We start from the raw sequence: 6862 nt of genomic DNA on the forward strand, positions 1-6862 counted from the left end.
AGGGAGAGGCAGAGCTGCTGATAGTAACAGCCGTCTAATCACCTCCACAAACCAGCCATAAACTGCAGGTCTGGGACTTCTGCACTTTGTTCAAAGCCTGTGACAACTGAATTCTCATTTTGGGTTCCTAAAGCTATTCCAACTGTGGCTCTACACTCCCTGGTTCTTGGCCAAGCCCCTTATGCCAGGAGTGTGGCAAGGATAGGGTGGCCACTATGAGCCAAAAGTGCAGAGCGACCAAGTCATGGCCCAGACGATAACCCTAGTGGGAGATGGGCAGTGTCCCCCAGCTGTAGCTTTATGGCAGCCCTCTGCTAGAGCAGGACCTCAGCTGAACCCAGAAGAGCAGAAAGAAGGGGGTGGTCATGTGAGGTACCCGCTAAATTGAGTGTACTAAGCCTGGGGAACTTCCTAGGTCACAGTAAGTCAGCAGGACACTTGTCCTGAGTCAGAAGTTTCACTTAGCCCTGCTCTGCCCCTCCCCCACCCCCATTCTTCATATCGCTCTTGACTTTGGCCATCGCCTCTTGCTTCAAGTGTACCTATCAGGCCAGCTGGCCCTTGTTGACAGCAGATTAGATTTGAAGGCACCTTGACCTTAGCTCAGAAGTTCCCTCACCCAAGAAGCCACATTCCTCAGATCCCTCCCAGCCAGTGGGAGATCCTAAGAGGTGGTCTGGTGCCGGGGAGAACCACACCCTTCAGCTGGTCCCTGAATTTGGGTTAATCCTTAGTGTCCTGCTTCATGGCCTAGGGCAGTCTGCCTCCCGCTCTTGTAGGGACCCAAGGGGCCAGTTCCTGGATCAGGGCTGGAGCTGGGCCCTCCTGCTCTTATAGCCACAGGTAGCCCAGGTGTTCTGGGTAGGCTTGGTTCAAGGCCTCACCCAAAAGTGTTCCCCAGGGCCGGCTCCTAGGTTCTAGAGCCTAAGGCTGTTGGGAGACAAGAATACCACTTGGAGGCTTTAATAAGCCGTGTCCATCCCCACATCCCCTCACCCACTATCCACTGTGAAGTAAGTCGCCCTTCACAGTGGAGGGGCAATGTCAGGACCAAATGCCGTGACTCTGAGTGCTCTCATCTATCTTGAGTTTTCTTCCCTCCCACAGGCCTCTCTTCACCTGATAAATCCAAGTACAGACACACACACCAGGGCTTAATTTGGCCCAGGGCTCAGTCCTGGCCTCTTCATTTCACTGTGGAGTCAGGACCCAGATGCACCTGCTTGCCTGCACAGCTGTATACCACCAGCAAATGCAATGGCCCCATGCCAGTGAGCCAGCTCCTAAGCTCTTCAGTGGCCCGGTGCTCTGTTTATTGGCCCCCATGGCATGCCCACAGTGCCCAGCTGGCCAGTCGGCGTCAGCCATGCGCAGCAAGCAGCACCAGGCCTCCCTTAGCCGACTGGGCCCGCTGCAGAGCCCAGCACCATCCGGGTTCCTCCAGGGAAAGGTCCCTCCCAGAAGTCCCTGCGCCTTTCGCACCAGCTGACCATTAGAGAAGGTCTGCTAAGCTGGAAAAGTCTCATCTCCGTTATTTCCTCCTTCTCAGCACATTGGTCAACTCACCCACCCTGCTGTCAAAGGGGTGACAGGAAGTGGCCCCTGCCTCGCCACAGAAGTCAGCTGCCACCTTCCCTCAACATGGGACTCTCTTCCTGACATCTGCCTCAAAGCCCCTCCGAAGAGGTATTTCGTAAGACAAAGCAAACTATTCCAAGGTAACGAAACAGCAAAATGCTATTTTCTCCCCCTAGGAATGCTTCCTGTGACCCATCTTCTGGGGAGTCTGCTTAGTGAAGGGCCCTGGGGAGGCCAGGCGTGGGGATGTTGGGCATTCAGAGGGCGTGGCCAGGGCCCTGGACATCTAGAGGTGAGGGGTGGACCCCAAAGGTGAATTTGCCTCCATGCTCTGGGTCCCCTGATGGAGACTGTTAGAGGCCAAAAGGGGTGCCTCTCCCCCAGCCCAGTGTGAGGCTGGCCAGACCCCCAGCTCCAGGATCCCACTGCCACACTGATGGCCGCCGCCCCTCCCGCCCTCTCTTCTCTGTGGGATCCCATGTTTCTGTCTCTGCTGCCATCGCAGGCCTTGTTTCCTTTCTCTCTGACTGTCTCTTTCTCAGCCTCTCTCTCACAGTCTCTCTCCCTTTCCTCCATCTGTCTTCCTGTCTGTCTGAGGTTCCCTGGGCTTCCAGCGTGTGGGCAGCTTCATTCATTTCCTGGCCTCTTTCCGAGAACAGTGCGTAAGATACACACAGCCACAGTAAAATACACACAGGTGCTGGATCGTGCTTTAGAGCCAGTTAGAGGCCCTGTGCTCCAAGCTGGGCCCTGGTGGGGTTGGGGGTGGGGGTCGCTGGCACCCAGCCTGGCCCTAGGAGCAAGAAAGAGACCGCAGTGCTGAGGCCCAGGCAGGCACACAGCCCCTCACCACCTTCTGCAAAGGAGGTTGGAATTCATTCGTTCTAGTCAAACTCTCAGCAAACCTGCCATGTACATGGGCAACTGGGGTTCCACAGGGCTCTGGAAATGTGAGCATGATGGTGCGTAGTTTCCACCATCCTGGTTCTGTGGGAAGACATGGCTGCAAATGGTTGTAGTCTTACTGGATGGTGTGCTGAATGCCAAGGACTTGCTTTTGGGGGAAGAAAGGTCAGGCTCTGAGGGATGATGGATGATTACCAAGCACTGGGCCTGGATGGAGAGGGGGCATTCCAGGGAGAAGGAATGAAAGGCCAGGAAGACCCCGGGGCCCTGAGAGATCAGGGTCTGCTTCACAGGCCAGGGGGGCCAGCTTCTATAGACCACAGAATTGTCAGGGAAAATATGGAATCTGGCTAGAGTTGCAAGTACTTTTTGGGTTGCCAAGTAAGGACATTAGAAGAAGAAAAAAGTCATTTTCTCTTATTACCCTTTTATGAAAGAAATAATATTTTAACTGTAAAAGAAAAAAAAGGCTATTTGGCATAGAAGGTATTGTAACCTAGAAAGGACAGCTGGCGACTTGGCTGAATACATGCTGCTTGGTTTCATATACATCACTGTTCTTGTTTTCCTCCCTTTATTGCTGACTCTTAAGCACTTTATCAGGGGCCGGACCCACAAGGGGCCTGACCTCTGGAAAGCACTGATAGAGGGACCTATCACTGATAGAGGAAGCTATCCCAGTGGAGGTCGGACAAGAACTGAGCACATGGAAGAGGCAGGGGCCACACCAGGAAAACTTTGGACTTCACTTCAGGAGTGTGGATTTTGCCACTCAGGTGATAAGGAGCCTGGGATGCTGTGATCAGATTCGTGTGTCAGGACAAGTATCCATTCTCACAGTCATATGTAAGACTGGACTAGAGGGAGAATAGACAAGGGGGAGGCCAGAAGAGGGGCCTGGTGAGAAATGATGAGGGAAGGTGGGGACAGTAGCGGTAAGACTGGCGGAGACGGAGAAGCTGGGCACCGAAGCTGGTATGAAAAAGCTGGGGACTCGGCAGCCAGCTATTCTAAACAGAGCCCAGCTCCCATGCAGCTGACATCCTGCACTTGCGTGTGCCTGGGTAGCTACCGACACAACAAATAAGTAAGGAGAGGCAATAATGTAGAAAAGTAAATCAGGCCGAGGGAGCTAGAGGGAAGGGAGAAGGACACACAGCTGTGCTGTTCAGAGGGCAGTTAGGGAAGAAGGGCCCTGGAGGCAGCCAGGGAGCGGCCTGGCAGACACCTGGGGAGGGCCTTTCTGCAGAGACTCCAGCACCTGCAGGAGCTGCAGGCGCCTTTGAGGAACAGCCAGGGGGCCGTTGGGGCTGGAGCAGAGAGAGCCAGGAACACGCTAGGCCAGGAGCACAGACAGGTGGCCAGAATAGGGACCTGCTTATCCTGAGAGGAGAACCCAGTGGAATTGTTGGAGTGTTGGAGACAGGCTTCATTTTTAAAAATGTCTTCTTATTACGTAACGTATGTTATATATAATATAAATAGGTATTATATGTGATATCTAATATATACGAGGTCTGACAGTTAAGTTTGTAAACTTGTTGCAATGATGTTGCTAATCTTTTTTTGATATCAGAGGGATTATTCATTATGAATTTGTACCAACCGGACAAACAGTTAACCAAGTTTCCTATTTGGAAGTGCTAAAAAGGCTGCGTGAAAAAGTTAGACGACCTGAACTTTCGCCAACAATTCATGGCTCTTGCATCACGACAATGCACCAGCTCACACAGCACTGTCTGTGAGGGAGTTTTTAGCCAGTAAACAAATAACTGTATTGGAACACCCTCCCTACTCACCTGATCTGGCCCCCAAAGACTTCTTTCTTTACCCGAAGATAAAGGAAATATTGAAAGGAAGACATTTTTATGACATTCAGGACATCAAGAGTAATACGACGACAGCTCTGATGGCCATTCCAGAAAAAGAGTTCCAAAAGTGCTTTGAAGGGTGGACAAGGCACTGGTGTCAGTGCATAGCTTCCCAAGGGGAGTATTTTGAAGGTGACCATAGTGATATTCAGCAATGAGGTATGTAGCACTTTTTCCTAGGATGAGTTCGTGAACTTAATTGTCAGACCTCGTATGTAAATTAACAAAGCATAATAAAAGGAGCAGCTGTAGACTCACTACCCAACATCTTGTCTAGCTGAGTCCTGTCCTCCCCTTTCCCATCTCCCGCCCCCACATGCACCCCAGTGTTTCATTCTCTTTTCAAGAATAGTTTCAGTACTTTGTATCGCTAATCATCACGCTGTTTAGTTTTGCTTGTTTTAGAGCTTTATAGAAACGGTGTTTTCTAGACATGTGCCTAAGAGAAATGAAACCAGGTCCGTGTAGACTTGCATGCAAAGCAGGCTTATTCAAAGTAGCCGAAAAGTGGAAATAACCCAAATGTCCATCAACGGGTGAGTAAACAAAATGTGGTATATCTGCAGAATGGAATATTATTTGACAATAAAAAGGAAGGAAGCATTGATACATGCCACAACATGGGTGAACTCCAAAAACATGATACTAAGTGAAAGAATCCAGACATGAAAGACCACGTGTTGTATGATTCTATTTATACGAAATGTCCAGAAAAGTCAAATCTATAGAGATAAAATATAGATAAAAGTTTGCCTGCAGCTGGTGGGGAAATGGGGAGTGACAGCAAGTGGACATGAGGGTATTTGGGGGGTGATGGAAATGTACTGAAATAGTGTGATAGTTGCACAATTCTCTAAATAATAATCATTAAATCATATTTATAAAATGGGCGAATTATGCTACAACATGGAAAGGTAAATTATACTTTGATAAAGCTTTTTTTTAAAAAAAAAAGGCATCATAGTAGTCTTCTCAGACTTGTTTTTTCTCTCACAGTTATGCTTCTGAGACTTTATTGATGCTGTGGCATAGAGCTGTCGTTCATTTATTTTCACAACTCTATAATAGTCCATAATCCATCATGTCATTATACCACAATTTATTTCTGCAATCTCCAAACCTGTCACTGGACATGAGTTACTTCCTGTTTTTCTCTGTTACAGAACAATTTGCCAGGAACATTCTTGTACACATCTCCTTGGTACTGTGTTTCCCCAAAAATAAGACCAGGTCTTATATTATTTTTTGCTCTATAAGACGCATTAGGGCGTATTTTCAGGGGATGTTTTATTTTTTTCATATACAACAATCTACATTTATTCAAATACAGTCATGTCATTTTCTTCTGGAACATCGTCATAACGTACTAAATGTGTCCGTCTGGCTGATGATCTTAACTGGGGCTTATTTTCGGGGTAGGTCTTATTTTGGGGGAAACACGTTATGTGCCGTGTTTCCCTGAAAATAAGACCTAACTGGAAATAAGCCCTATCATATTTTTCAGGATGACATCCCTGAACATAAGCCCTAATGCATCTTTTGGAGCAAAAATTAATATAAGACCTGGTCTTATTTCGGGGAAACACAGTACATAAGTAACTTCCCATCTGTTGAATCTAATAAGGAAATATCAGGGCTTGTATGTTATATGTCTTTTTTTTTTCACTTCGTATTTTAGGAATTCATTTTTATAGTATTTTACAGAAGTATTATTCCCCCAACAGATTGAAAATTAAAACAATAATAAAACTGGTCCTCATCCCAGTTTGAGATATATTGCTCTAGGGAATATACTGAGAATAAAATTGCTGGGTCAGGGTACACAAAAGTTCAAGGGTGTCCAAATATCAAACTGCTTCCTAAAATAATTGTACTGATTTGTATTCCCACCAGCAGGGGAGGCGTGTTCCCACATTGTTCCGCATCTTTAGCAACACTTAGTATTGTTCAATTTTTAAATTTGTGCCAATTTTGTGGGTATGACAAAATGAGGTTGAATATTTTTACGTATGTTTATGAGGTATTTGTGCTTCCTCTTCTGTGCTATTTCTGTTTGTTTCCTTTGTCCATTTTTTTCTTTTTCTTATTGATTCATACAGTTCTTTATATATTCTAGACATTATTAGTCCTTTGTCACTTAAATGTGTTCCAAATACCATTCCAAGTTTGTGACTTGTTTGAATTTCTTGGGGTATCTTTTGATAACAGAAAAATCTTATTTTATTTTTTTTTTAAGGAGGGCACAGCTCACAGTGGCCCATGCAGGGATCAAACCGGCAACCTTGGTGTTATTAGCACCACGCTCTAACCAACTGAGCTAACCAGCCACCCTAGAAAAATCTTACTTTTAAAGTAGTTGGATTTTACCTATTCTTTCCTTTTTTTGGCCTGCTCCTCTTTCCTCCGTACAGATTATACCATTTTCCTGTATGGCCCCTACTAAACTGACAGGCTCTGAAGTACAGCACGGACAGCCCTTTGGGATCTGCACCCTCCTGCCTCCAGCC

The sequence above is a fragment of the Rhinolophus ferrumequinum genome, chromosome 21 (assembly GCF_004115265.2).
Source record: "Rhinolophus ferrumequinum isolate MPI-CBG mRhiFer1 chromosome 21, mRhiFer1_v1.p, whole genome shotgun sequence".
Classification (NCBI taxonomy): Eukaryota; Metazoa; Chordata; class Mammalia; order Chiroptera; family Rhinolophidae; genus Rhinolophus; species Rhinolophus ferrumequinum.